The 13576-nt window shown below is 48.3% G+C and overlaps 1 protein-coding gene across 4 annotated transcripts in view; it reads right to left on the bottom strand.

Moving 5' to 3' along the window:
• FAM3D (FAM3 metabolism regulating signaling molecule D) overlaps positions 1-12803 on the bottom strand; it is a 43050-nt gene extending 30247 nt beyond the window's left edge. For 2 of the 4 annotated variants that reach the window (XR_006264379.1, XM_043442020.1), the window contains exon 1: positions 12611-12803. The gene's annotated coding sequence lies outside the window, so the exon portion shown is untranslated. Of the gene's footprint in view, positions 1-678; positions 821-10704; positions 10904-12610 lie in introns of those variants that run through there. The other 2 variants (XM_043442022.1, XM_043442021.1) reach the window with 2 other exon arrangements.
• Positions 12804-13576: the final 773 nt, after the last annotated feature.

The raw sequence follows: 13576 nt of genomic DNA on the forward strand, positions 1-13576 counted from the left end.
ATAAATTTTTGGCTGTGCCGGGTCTTTGCTACGTGGGCTTTCCTTTAGTTGCGGCGAGTGGGAGCCGCTCTCTAGTTGCGGTGCTCTGGCTTCTCATTGCAGTGGCTTCTGTTGTCGGTGAGCACGGGCTGTAGGGTGCACGGGCTTCAGCAGTTGCAGCTCTCAGGCTCTAGAGCACAAGTTAAATAGTTGTGGCCCAAGGGCTTAGTTGCCTCGCGCCACGTGGCCTCTTCCCAGATCAGGGACTGAACCTGTGTCTCCTGCTTTGGTAAGTGAATTCTTAACCACAGAGCCACCAGGGAAGCCCTACTGTGCTCTGGAATGTTCTCAGAATATTTCCTACAGAAAGCAGCCCAGGCTCCCGGATGAGGCTTAAAGGACATTCTGTGGGGTCCCCCGTGTGTGGAGGAGCCAAGAGACCCGGGAGCCAGACAAGATGGAAGGACAGCGACGGGGTCTGACAGACGAAGGGACAGACATGGATATTGATGGAGATAGAGACCAGAGAGACAAAAACAAGGACCAGAGGGAGAGGAACATGGCAGAGATACAGAGAAGAGAAAGAAGACAGTGCAGAGAGACAGGAACAGGATGAGAGAGAGAGAGGATAAGTCCTCATGACCGGCGTATGCCCAGCTTCAGAGGGAGCGAGACAGGCAGAGGGCAGGGGGCATGTACCTGGGCGGGGGCTAGCCTCTCCCTCTGGTGCCCACGCCGAGCAGGGCTCTGGCTTTAGGGCTGGGGACGGCGAGGGCTCTCCCGGCCTGACGTCCCTCCTGGCCAAGTCCCTGGTGACCCACTCAGCCCTTCAGAGCTCGCTGGGCTCCAGCCAGCAGTGCCGGGGGTGGGAGGGTCTGGAGCCCAGGTCAGGCCGGCTGAAGGCGGGGCAGGAGGGGGAAAAGCACCTGGGGCGGGGACGCAGGGTGAGGGGAGAGTTCTCTCTGCAGCCACGTGGACCCCGACAGCTTCCTTCCTCCTTGTTTTTCGGATTACCTCAACCTGTTATTCAGGTTGTGAAATTGCGAGGCAAAGGCACAGGAAGAAACACCCTGTTCCCCTGCCCGCTGGCTTGAGCGGCCCAGGCACAGACTCAGTGGAGGGTGGAGGGTGGGAAGCAGGAGATGGGGGTGGGGAGGTCAGACGTTAGAAGGCATGAATTGCTAACAAACAGCTCCACTGCGAATTGAGCGGAATGCCCATAGTCCACCCTCACCATCCGTGATCCTCTCCGTTCGTCCTGCCCTCCCCCACAGACCGCTTCTGATTTCTGGCTTCAGGTCCAGCCCTGTGCACTGGACCCCGGGCACGCTCTGCTTTTCCATGCCAGGCCTCGTCTTCTGCAGGCCTGGTAGGGTGCTCAGCACTCAGGAGGTGCTTGCTGAGTATTTGAGGACTGATCGAATTGGACTTCCTGTATAGTCCTGGAAGTCTAGGATGATGAAACCACCAGGTTGAGAAGGAAGCTGAAGTTCAGAAAGGGCAAGTGCCTTGTCTGAGACCACACAGCCAAGTGTGGATTTTATTCCTAAAGCATTCTCTGAGGACTGGTTGGAAGGACGCTGGGCGTGCACTAGGAATGGGGATGTGACTGTGAACAAGACGCACCCTGGAGCATCCCTGGGCCTCTGGTATTGCCCGTCCCTCTGTTTGAACACTGTTGCTCTGCCTCTTTGTCTGAAACACTCCAACTCATCCTTCCAGTCTCAGTATAGTAGCCACTTCCTCTGGGAAGTCATCCCTGACCCTCCAAGATCAAACACCTCCCTGTGGTCTTGAGTGGGAGAATGTCCTTCACGGTACCCCAGCTTGTCTAAAGGGGCTGACCAATCAGAGCACTGTGATTCCTTGTGATTGGTTCAGGAGGGAGCATGTAACCCAAACAAGACCAATCAGAGTGTTTTCCTGATGGGTCTCTGGGAACTGGGGAGAGGGAGGCCCTTTTCTCCTTGATGATGCTAAGCTTGATGTCTGTGATCCTGGGGTGGCTGGAGTCCCTTTGGCACCCCCTGCCGGTAGCTTCCATAGACAAACCTCACCAGAAAAGGCAAATACAAGGGGCAGTGCCTGCAGTCTTGAAAAAATCAAGCAGCAAAAAACTTGTGAGGTCAGGATAGAGGATGGATTTGGGGATCAGACAGGCCTGGCTTTGTCACTTAGCAGTTGTGTGTTCTGGGGCACATGGGTCTTAGCTTCCTCCTTTATAAACTGCGAGCAATGCTATCTACCTGTCTTGAAAAATGGGGCTGGCAGGGAGACCAACTGTCTAGAAGGCGTCTGCTGCTCTGACAGCACCCACACCGTCTCCTGCCTGTTGGCACGTCCCTTTGGCCCTGCGGCTTCCTGCAAGGGCACCCTCATGGCAGGATTTCTTTACGGATGTTTGCCATTTCTGTGAAACCAGAATGGCATCACAGTATCTTTCTGTCTGGTTATTTGTGACATTTCTTAATGGCCCTACAGAAGCTGGGACAGCTTCTTCTTGCTTCCTGTAGCCCTCTGTAAACAAGTGCCTTGAAGTTCAATCTTGACCTGTCACAGAGTTCTGATGGATGAAGAAAGGGTTACTTTCTCTCCAGACTGAGAGGGTTGAGGTGAGCACCCTGATGCAGAAGTAAGTACTTCCTCTGATTAAATCTGGTCTATGGTTCCTGTTGATCTCAGGAAAAAATTTAAGTATTTCACGTGGCTTATACGGCCTTGTATACAGCAAAAGGAGAAGAGGGCAGGAGAGGATGAAGTGGCTGGATGGCATTACCGACTCAAAGGACACGAACTTGGGCAAACTCTGGGAGATAGTGAGGGACAGGGAGGCCTGGCAGGCCACTGTCCATCGGGCTGCAGAGAGTCGGACATGACTTAGCAACGGAACAACAACAATACGGCCTCGTATGATCTAAGCCCTGACGAGAGGGTGACCTTGCCAACCTCCTCATTGCTGTCTCTACCTTCACTCTGCTCTCACCCCCAGAGCTGCCCCGAGTGATGCGCCCTTCCCTTCCTGCTTTGCACACGTGATTTCTCTCTATTTGTCTTCCCTGTACTGTTCGTGTCCTCAGGCTCTTACCTAGAAGCCCTTTGTTGTTGGAAAGACAAAACTCAGAAGCTATTTCCTAGCCCATCACAGGCACGCAGGCTCAGCCAACAGTCATTTCAGAATCAGCCCCAAGTTGCAGAGAAAAGGAGAGCAGAGCTCTGAGAACAAACTCTGCATCTCACCTGTCATGGCCATTGGCTACAGGTCAACTCTGTGCTCTGTTTACTAGGTCATCTCTAAGGGGGTGTGACCTTGAGGCCAGAAAAAGAACTTGGAGACACAGTGTGGGTGACAGTTAGCACCAGCTAAAGCTATATGTCTGCACCTTCAATAGCTTTAGTCCTTCAGACTTTTCAGCATCTCTTGGCAATCAGGTTTCCTCCTGTCTGTCCAGAACTGCACCTCAGATTACAGACACACCGGGGCGATCTGGTGGGTTTAGTTTCAGACCACTGCAGTCAAGTGAATATCATGATAAAGCGAGTCACATGAACTTTTTGGTTCCCAAGTACATAAAAAAGTTGTATTTACACCATACTGTAGTCTATTATTAACAGAAGCAGAAGATATTAAGAAGAGGTGCCAAGAATACACAGAAGAACTGTACAAAAAAGATCTTCACAACCCAGATAATCAGAGTGTGATCACTTACCTAGAGCCAGACATCCTGGAATTAGGAAGCATCACTGCAAACAAAGCTAGTGGAGGTGATGGAATTCCAGTTGAGCTATTTCAAATCCTAAAAGATGATGCTATGAAAGTGCTGCACTCAATATGCCAGCAAATTTGGAAAACTCAGCAGTGGCCACAGGACTGGAAAAGTTTTCATTCCAATCCAAAGAAAGGCAATGCCAAAGAAAGCTCAAACTACCGCACAATTGCACTCATCTCACACGCTAGTAAAGTAATGCTCAAAATTCTCCAAGCCAGGCTTCAACAGTACATGAACCATAAACTTCCAGATGTTCAAGCTGGCTTTAGAAAGAGCAGAGGAACCAGAGATCAAATTGCGAACATCCATTGGATCATCGAAAAAGCAAGAGAGTATCAGAAAAACATCTATTTCTGCTTTATTGACTATGCTAAAGCCTTAGACTGTGTGAATCACAATAAACTGTGGAAAATTCTTAAAGATATGGGAATACCAGACCACCTGACCTGCCTCCTGAGAAATCTGTATGCAGGTCAGGAAGCAATAGTTAGAACTGGACATAGAACAACAGACTGGTTCCAAATCAGGAAAGAAGTACGTCAAGACTGTATATTGTCACCTGCTTATTTAACTTATATGCAGAGTACATCATAAGAAATTCTGGGCTGGATGAAGCACAAGCTGGAATCAAGATTGCTGGGAGAAATATCAATAACCTCAGATACGCAGATGACACCACCCTTAAGACAGAAAGTGAAGAAGAACTAAAGGGCCTCTTGATGAAAGTTAAAGAGGAGAGTGAAAAAGTTGGCTTAAAGCTCAACATTTAGAAAACTAAGATCATGACATCCGGTCCCACCACTTCATGGCAAATAGATGGGGAAACAGTAGAAACAGTGGCAGACTTTATATTTTGGGGCTCCAAAATCACTGCAGATAATGACTGCAGCCATGAAATTAAAAGATGCTTGCACCGTGGGAGAAAAGTTATGACCAACCTAGACAGCTTATTAACAAGCAGAGACATTACTTTACCAACAAAGGTCCATCTAGTCAAAGCTATGGTTTTTCCAGTGGTCATGTATGGATGTGAGAGAGGCAGGAGAGTGGCCCCACTGAGGTCAGGCCCCCTGAGTTCGTATGCCAGCTCCACACTGTGTGACCTCAGATAAATTGCTTAATTCCTCTGAGCCTGTTTCCTCATCTGTAAAATTGGAAAGAAGGCTAATGGACCCTAATTCATAGGATTGTGAAGATGAAACAGAACAGGACATAGAGCACATGAAGATTAGTTTTTGTTTTAGAAGAAATACAGCCCAGCAGCAGTCACAGGGTAGAGAATCAAATGCTTGTTTTCTTACATCTTCCAAGCTGCCTGGTTGACCTTGCCCATCCACCTTCATACTCTTGGGGAAACAATGAAAACAATGACAGACTTTATTTTTTGGGGGGCTACAAAATCACTGTAGATGGTGACTGCAGCCATGAAATTAAAAGACGCTTGCTCCTTGTAAGAAAAGTTATGACCAACCTAGATAGCATATTAAAAAGCAGAGACATTACTTTGCCAACAATGGTCCATCTAGTCAAACCAATGGTTTTTCCCGTAGTCATGTATGGATGTAAGAGTTGGACTGTAAAGAAAGCTGAGCGCCAAAGTATTGATGCTTTTGAACTGTGGTGTTGGAGAAGACTCTTGAGAGTCCCCTGGACTGCAAGGAGATCCAACCAGTCCATCCTAAAGGAAATCAGTCCTGAATACTTATTGGAAGGACTGATGTTAAAGCTAAAACTCCAATACTCTGGCCACCTGATGCGAAGAACTAACTCATTGGAAAAGACCCTGATGCTGGGAAAGATTGAAGGCAGGAGAAGGGGATGACAGAGAATGAGATGGTTGGATGGCATCACCAACTCAATGGACATAAGTTTGGGTAAACTCCAGGAGTTGGTGATGGACAGAGAGGCCTGGCATGTTGCAGTCCATGGGGCCACAAAGAGTCGGACACGACTGAGCAACTGAACTGAACTGAACTGTAGTCTATTATGTGTGCAGTGGAATCATGTGTAAAAAAACAATGCATATACCCTAATTAAAAATATTCTTTGGTAAAAAATGCTAACCATCATCTGAAATCTTTTTGTAATAGTAACATCAAAGATCACTGATCACAGATCTGCACAATAAATATGGTAATAGTACAAATGTTTGAAATATTGCAAGAATTAATGAAATGTGACACATGAAGTGGACAAATGCTGTTTGAAAACTGGCACTGAGAGCTGTGCTTGACACAGGATTGCCACAAACCTTCAATGTGTAAAAGATGCAATATCTGCAAAATGCAATAAAGCAAAGCATAATAAAATGAAGCATTCTTATACTGCTTAAATTCCAGACCCTCAGTTTCTACAAAGCAGGATAATCCCATTCAGATACACCTGGCAGAAGAAATGGCCAACACATGGCACACATGCTTCTCTTGGTCGTCCTGTGCCCACAGCAGACATCAACAATCAATCATGGTCTTTGCCTCCGTACCTTTTCAACCAAGCACTCTAGGCAGAAGCAATCTATTCCTACTCCTATCTTACGGGTTTCCTGAAGGAGAAAATATCAGACACTTGGCACTGTAGGACATACTTCCAGAGTTCTCTCACAAGATCTTGTGACACCCCACCTGAGGGTTTCTCTTGGGCCATCTTGGGGCAGGGTGAGAAAGCCAGGGAGTTCATGACCCCGAAACAGCCTCAGGTAGTAGGGTTGAGACTGTGAGGGTAATACGCTAGCTTTCTCATGCCTAGACAGGTGACTGAATTATGTCCCCTGAAAATTCATAAGAAGCAGTAACCGCCTGCAGTACCTCAGACTATGGCCTTATTTGGAAATGGGTTGCTGGTCAGTAGGGTGGGCCCCAAGCTACCATGACTGGCATCCTTCTACAAAGGGGATATTTGGACACAGACACACACACACACACAGAGCGTGTCACAGGAAGACAGGAGCCACCCTGCCACAGACCACGGAACTACCAGAAGTTAGCAGGGAGGCTCCCTCCTTCCCCTTAGCACCTTCTGAGGGAGCACGGCCTGCTGACACCTTGACCTCAGGCTTGGCCCAGGACGGGAGACAACGCATTCCTGTGGGGTAAGCCGCTCAGCCCGTGTACTTGGTTATGCAGCCTGCCCGAGTGGACTGGTACAGCGGGTCAGCCCTGAGGTGTGCCCATGCTGTCGCCCAGACCCTGCTGGGACATTGGGGCTCGGTCACCCACAGCATCCTGTTGCATGCAACAACACCCTCTATGCACCCCACCCCCAGTACCAGCTGGTGTCACACTCCACATAAGCTACATTCCCTAGGGTCTGCCTCGGAGGAAACTAACTCAAAACAGCATGAAATTGACCTGCCTTCCCTCCCCTTGGGTTTTCCAGTCCTGGGCTCCCCAACTTCCTACATCCCCACCCTTCTCCCCACTTCTGACCAAGGGGTCTCTCCAAGAATTTGCCTGGCCTGTGGGTGGCATGGGGAGAGTCTCTGCTTCTCCTTCTGGCCTGCTAGGCCTCCCCACCTGCCTGGGAAACCCCCTCACCTTCATGTGACCCCTGCCTGGGGGTGACACCCTGTGTGATCCCAGCCCCAGGAGGGGGAGCCCCCATCCAGCCACCACCTCCTCTTCCCGGGAGACATGACATTTCTTCTTCATAACCCCAGTCCCCAGGGGTTCCCCTCCTGGCACCTCTATTAGGAGACATTGACCAGACTGTTTTCTGGGTGATTTCTTGAGCAAGACTTATTTGAGCTAGTAATAAAAATAATACCTTATAAATAAAATAATACAAATAGCTACCATGTATTGAGTGCTTAGCATGCACATGGAATTAGGGGGAGAATTTTCCACACCTATCTTACCAAATCCCCATAGCAACCCTAGGAGTTGGATACACTACTGTCTCCACCTCTTACAGGGGGAAGTTGAGGCTTGAGGAGGGTGAGGGACATGCTCATGGTCTCCAGTTGTGGCTGCAGAGCTGAGATTCACACCCTTGGCAGCAAATAGCAGAGGGTGAAAATGCCGGGCATGGCAACCCAAGACTGACCTGCACTCACCGCGTCCCAATAAGGAAGGACAATGGGTGAGAGGGAGTTTGCGTGTGTAGGAATAAGACCTGACACGTGAAAAAGTAGGTATCCGAATTCAAATGATGAGCATTCTCTAGGATAGATCACATCTTGGGTCACAAATCAAGCCTTGAGAAAGTTAAGAAAATCATATCAAGCATCTTTTCCTCCCACAAAGGATGGTTCTAGATACTAAGTACTGTAAGTCAAACAGAGAAAGAAAAACATCATACGATATCATTCAGATGTGGACTCTAATTGAAAAAAAGAAGAAACTAGCGAACTTATGGCTACCAAAGGGAAAACACTGCCGGGGCAGGGGCAGGTAGATAAATCAGGAGCTTGGAATGAACATACACACACTACTATGTATAAGATAGTAACCAACAAGGACCTACTATATAGCACAGGGAACTCTACTCAATATTCTGTGATAACCTATGTGAGAAAAGAATCTAAAAAAGAATGAACACATGTATACATATAACTGAATCATGCTGCTGTACTCCTGAACTTAATGCAACGTGGTAAATCATGGTAATCCAGTAAAATTAAAATTTAAAAAAAGTTTTCTTCTAAAAATAAAAAAGACTAAGGTAGAGAGACATGAGGAGAATGCAAAAGAAGCAGAGACACTGAGACCAAAAGTGACAGACACATGTGAGCTCACTGGGGTTCACCTGCACAAGCACACACGCATACGCACGAGCGCACACACACGTGCACACACATGCACACACATGCACACACACATGTGCACACACACACACACACACACACCCCATCATTCAGGGCATTGCTGAGTCCCTCCTGGAAGGATGATGTGTATGACCCCGCTCAGATCAATGTGACCCCACCCAGACTCAGACCCCTCTACCCTGAGTTTCCAGTCGCCCCTTAAGGCTGTCCTGAATGCTGGACTGTGGTGGCTCAGGCCTGCGTGAGGTCATCACAGTAACCAGAGGCGGCCTCTCACTCTCTAAATGGTCCTTCTTGTAAACTCCCAGTATTTATAGGCAATTATTGATCATGTCACCAATACAGAGGGAGATAAACAGCCAATAAATCCATAGGCAATAAGGCTGGTGGCTGGAACAACTTGTTCCAGTGACGTTTATTTCAGAGGGAAATAAACCCATTACTTCCATTATGTCCTGTTTTCATGTTATTTATTGGTTTTAACAGTCTTCTCCAGCTCTGGCCAATGGTAGGATTGCTGGGCCATGCAGGGCCATGCGGCCAGAGATGCAGGAAGATGTGAGGAGATGCAGATGGGTATGTTTGCCACTGTGTGAGGAGATGCTGCAGAGAATAAAGCCGCGTGGAGGAAAGGATCCCGAGATAGAGACAGAGCCCTGGGGATGTCATCTGAGCCCTAGATCAAGCCTGGCTTGAAATCAGAGTTATGTCTGGACTTTTCCATTACGTGAGCCAGCATAGGTCCTTTGTTGAGGCGGTTTGAATTAGTTTCTGTCACTTGTACCTGTAAGAGCATTACCTGACACAAGGATTTTCCCATTTCAAACAACAGCCACATTTATGAGCAAGACTCAAATTCCCGTCTGACCCCATCCCTCCTGAGGTTTCAATGCCTCAGCCCCTGCAGAGGCCTGACAATTCAGGCCAACGCTTGGCTTTTCCTCTGTGTTCTCCTGATGGCTTTCCTACCAGAGGCCAGATTACTCCTGACCTTTTCACAGAATGTTCCTCTAACACACAACCTGCCACGTGTGCAGAATGACCCGAGTCTCTGGCACTGTGCCTGCTCGCAGCCTCTCTCTCGCCCTCCTGTTGACCCCCGGCTCCCACCTCCGGGCCTCTGGTCCTGCGGTTTTCTCCACCAGGGCTGCCCTCGCCTCTCCTGGGGGCCTGCGCTTTGTGCGTGCTGCCTCCTTTGTGAGCTGTCCCTGCTGTGGCCTGCGAGGCTCTCCTCAGGGTGTGCGTGTGAGGACGGACGTGGGTGCACGGACCCCGGAGCTGGACGGCCCAGGCGGAAAGCCTCTCTCTACTGTTCAAGCCCTGCCACCTTGGCCGGCTTACCTCACCTCCTATTCCTCAGCGCTTCTTCTGTAAAATGGAGATGGGACCTACCTTTCAACACTATTATACTGAAATGAGAGTTCATCAGAAGGACTGATGTTGAAGCTGAAACTGCAATACTTTTGCCATCTGATGCAAAGAGCTGACTCATTTGAAAAGACCCTGATGCTGGGAAAGATTGAGGGCAGGAGGAGAAGGGGACAGCAGAGGATGAGATGGTTGGATGGCATCACCGACTCAATGGACATGAGTTTGGGTAAACTCTGGGAGTTGGTGATTGACAGGGAAGCCTGGCATGCTGTGGTCCATGGGGTCGAAAAGAGTCGGACACAACTGAGTAGCTGAGCTAAACTGAACTGAATAATCCATCTAAAGCCCTTCGCACCATTCCAGGCACACAGTGAACTCTCGATACGAGTTGCCTAGGATGATCACTATTGCTAATATTGATCACATAGAACCTGTACACATCTCTCTCATACCGTTCCCCTTCTCCTTACCCTCAGTCATCTATCTACTATTTAATCTGATAGATGATGAGCTCCTGAGATAATGTCTAATCATTTCTAAGTGCCTAGCACCGCATAGAGCACCTGGCACGAGGCAGTGTTCGGCTCTGACACAGCTCCATCCTGTATTCTGCAGCTACTAGGGACAGGCATCCCGCCAGGTTCCTCTGTCCGTGGGATTCTCCAGGCAGGAATACTGGAGTGAGTAGCCATTCCCTTCTCCAGGGGATCTTCCCAACCCAGGAATCGACCCCGGGTCTCCTGCATTGCAGGCAGACTCTTCACTATCTGAGCCATTACGGAAGCCCCGACAGGCACTTTATACAGTCTTTTTCAAAAGTCGTACCAGTCAAACTGCCAAGGAAGTTATGAGTGTCCTCGTTTTTCTGAGATAAGGAGGCTCAGACAGGTGAGGCTCCTCTGAGAAGGCCAGCTGCCCAGCCTGAGGACGTGCCAGCGATTCATGGCTTCAAGGGCCCCCCACCCTGGGAAAGGCCCGTTGGCTCTGCATCTTTGCAATTCCTATTGGAACGGAGGAGCTGTGCCTGTGTGTACACATGGAGAGGAGCTCAGGAAGAGATATGCAAACAGTGACCAAAGACAGCAACCCCAGTGGCAGCTGCTTCTCCTGGGTGAGACCGGCACGTCTGATATCGGCTGGCCTGGCATGACTTCAGGCGGGCAGCGGCCAGCCTGTATGGGGGCTGGCAGATGCACTGAAGCAGACAGACAGATGGACAGACTGGAGCAAACACTGGGAAAACACTCCTCACAGCTGTTCTTGGCCTGGGTGTGGCCACCTCACTGACCTCACCCTCACCACCAGCTCCTGCCCTCTCCTTTACCCACCCCACCCTCCTCTTAGATCCTGGAGGGTGCCAAACACTTCCCCCCATTCCACTCTTACCCTGACAACACTGGTTTGCACATTTCATCTCAGAGAAGTCTGCTCTGACTTCTGAGCTATCTCCTGCATGGCACATGTCAAAACTGTGTTGCAACGACTATCCATTCAAGTTCTCTCTGACTTTCTGGCTAGAACCATATGTCTTTTGCTGTCATGTCTGGTTAGTCATTACATCCTTGTATCTGACATGCAGAAGGTGCTCAATTAATGCCTGTTGAGGGACGCATCTGGATGGATACTCTTGCACCATCTCTCTTCCAGCCATGGACTCAGGATGCACCACTGAGGCTGCAGAGTGGGGGTGGGGAGCACAAATTTTGTAGCCACACTGTCCTAGACAGCAGTTCAATCTCTCATCTGAAAAGTGGGAGTAGTACTGATGCCTTGTGATATGAAGAGTAATATGAAGGTGATATGAAGAGTAAATGTGTTGTTACCTAGACAGTACTTAGCACAGAGCCTGGCTAAGTACATCCTGTGACCTGTGATGTTGCTCAGTCGTGTCCGATTCTTTGCAACCCCATGGCCTGTAGCCTACCAGGCTCCTCAGTCCATGGAATTTTCCAGGCTAGAGTACTGGAGTGGGCTGCCATTTCCTTCTCCAGAGCTAAGTACATAGTAGGTGCTTATTTTATGCTTTAGTGATTATCATTATTTTAGTGATTATCATTATTATTATTATCTCTAGACAAAGAGAACTACAGGGAAAAACAGGGGAGATTCAGAAACTATCACTCCCATTTTATAGATGAGAAAATTGAGGTTTAGTGAAAGGAAGGGACTAGGCTGACATTACACAGCTAGGAAATCTCTCAAGACCATATGCCTTTGTTGCATCTTTTCAAGTAATTATCTTCAGAGAAAAATGAAAGGTGGGACAAAGAACAACACTCCTTCCTTCTTCACTCATTCTTAAAATATCTGTGTGGCTCATAGTTGATGGTCAAATGTATCTTCTGAAGGAACAGATGAGTGCATGAATGAATAAACATCAAGGAGTCCCTGTGGTTAAGGAACAAACACCCTGGCTTGCATGTCCCCCATCTCCTTGTGCCCAGATGTAACTAACCAATCATGGCATACCTTTGCACTGAGCCTGAGTCTAACTTCAGAATCCTTATCACAGTTCACTATCCATGCATCAGACTTGGTCCCTCCGATGAAATCTGCTACCTTCTTGAGTCTGATCTCAGAAGTCTCTGATTGTGCAGTTTCCTTCTTCCTCTCCTTTCATGCCTCTCACTCAGGCTTTCTCATTCCTCATTTTCTACCTACCCTGCTCCCATGTTTCTCTCAGTAATGCAGACCCAGAGGTACAGCCCTTTCCATTTTGGTGGAAACATACCTGAGGGCTCACGGCTCCCTCTTCCCTGCTTCAGTGCAGAAGGTGAGATGCCTGGCTGGAGCCTTGAGTTCTGACTCTGCCAATCACCGCCTTCGATCAGCCTGAAGGGGTTGGGGTCTCTGTGGGGGGTCCTCTAGATGCGGCCAGTCCAGAGGGAGGGCAGAGTGACTCAGAGGCACCTCGGGTGGCCAGCTCCTCCTGGCCCTGCCCAGGCTCTGCCCTCTTTTGAAGAGGCCTGCCATAAATGTTCCCTGCCCTGTTAAACAATCTCACCAGGAAAGAGGAAGTTAATCTCAGGACTCAGTAGGAAGAAAAGAGTCTAAAATCTTTTCTGGTTGAGGAGCCCCCTAGAGCACTGGCTTGGCTGGGCTGTCGCTGTGAGTATCTATTCCACGGAGATTTGGGTGGTGATTTGGGCAACTTAATCAGGAATAAAATACTGCAATTGCTGCCTGAGAAAGTGAAACAAAACACAAAAAGACAGTTTCTAACAAACAAAAGTCCAGGACCAGATGGCTCCACAGGAGAATTCTATTAAGCATTTAGAGATGAGGTAACACCTATCCTTCTCAAACACTTTCAAAAAATTGCAGAAGAAGGAAGGAAGGAAAACTCCTAAACTCATTCCATGAGGCCACTATCACCCTGATACCAAAACCAGACAAAGATATCACAAAAAAAGAAAATTACCAGCAGTATCACTGATGAACATAGATGCAAAAATTGTCAACAAAATACTAGCAAACTGAATCCAACAATACATTAATCATATACCATGATCAACTGGGATTTATCCCAGGCATGCAAGGATTCTTCAATATACTCAAATCAATCAATGTGATACACCATATTAACAAACTGAAGAATAAAAAACATATGATCATCTCAATATATGCAGGAAAAGTTTTTGACACAACTCAACACCATTTTATGATAAAAAACTCCCCAGAAAGTGAGCATACAGGG

The sequence above is a fragment of the Cervus canadensis genome, chromosome 22 (assembly GCF_019320065.1).
Source record: "Cervus canadensis isolate Bull #8, Minnesota chromosome 22, ASM1932006v1, whole genome shotgun sequence".
Taxonomy (NCBI): domain Eukaryota; kingdom Metazoa; phylum Chordata; class Mammalia; order Artiodactyla; family Cervidae; genus Cervus; species Cervus canadensis.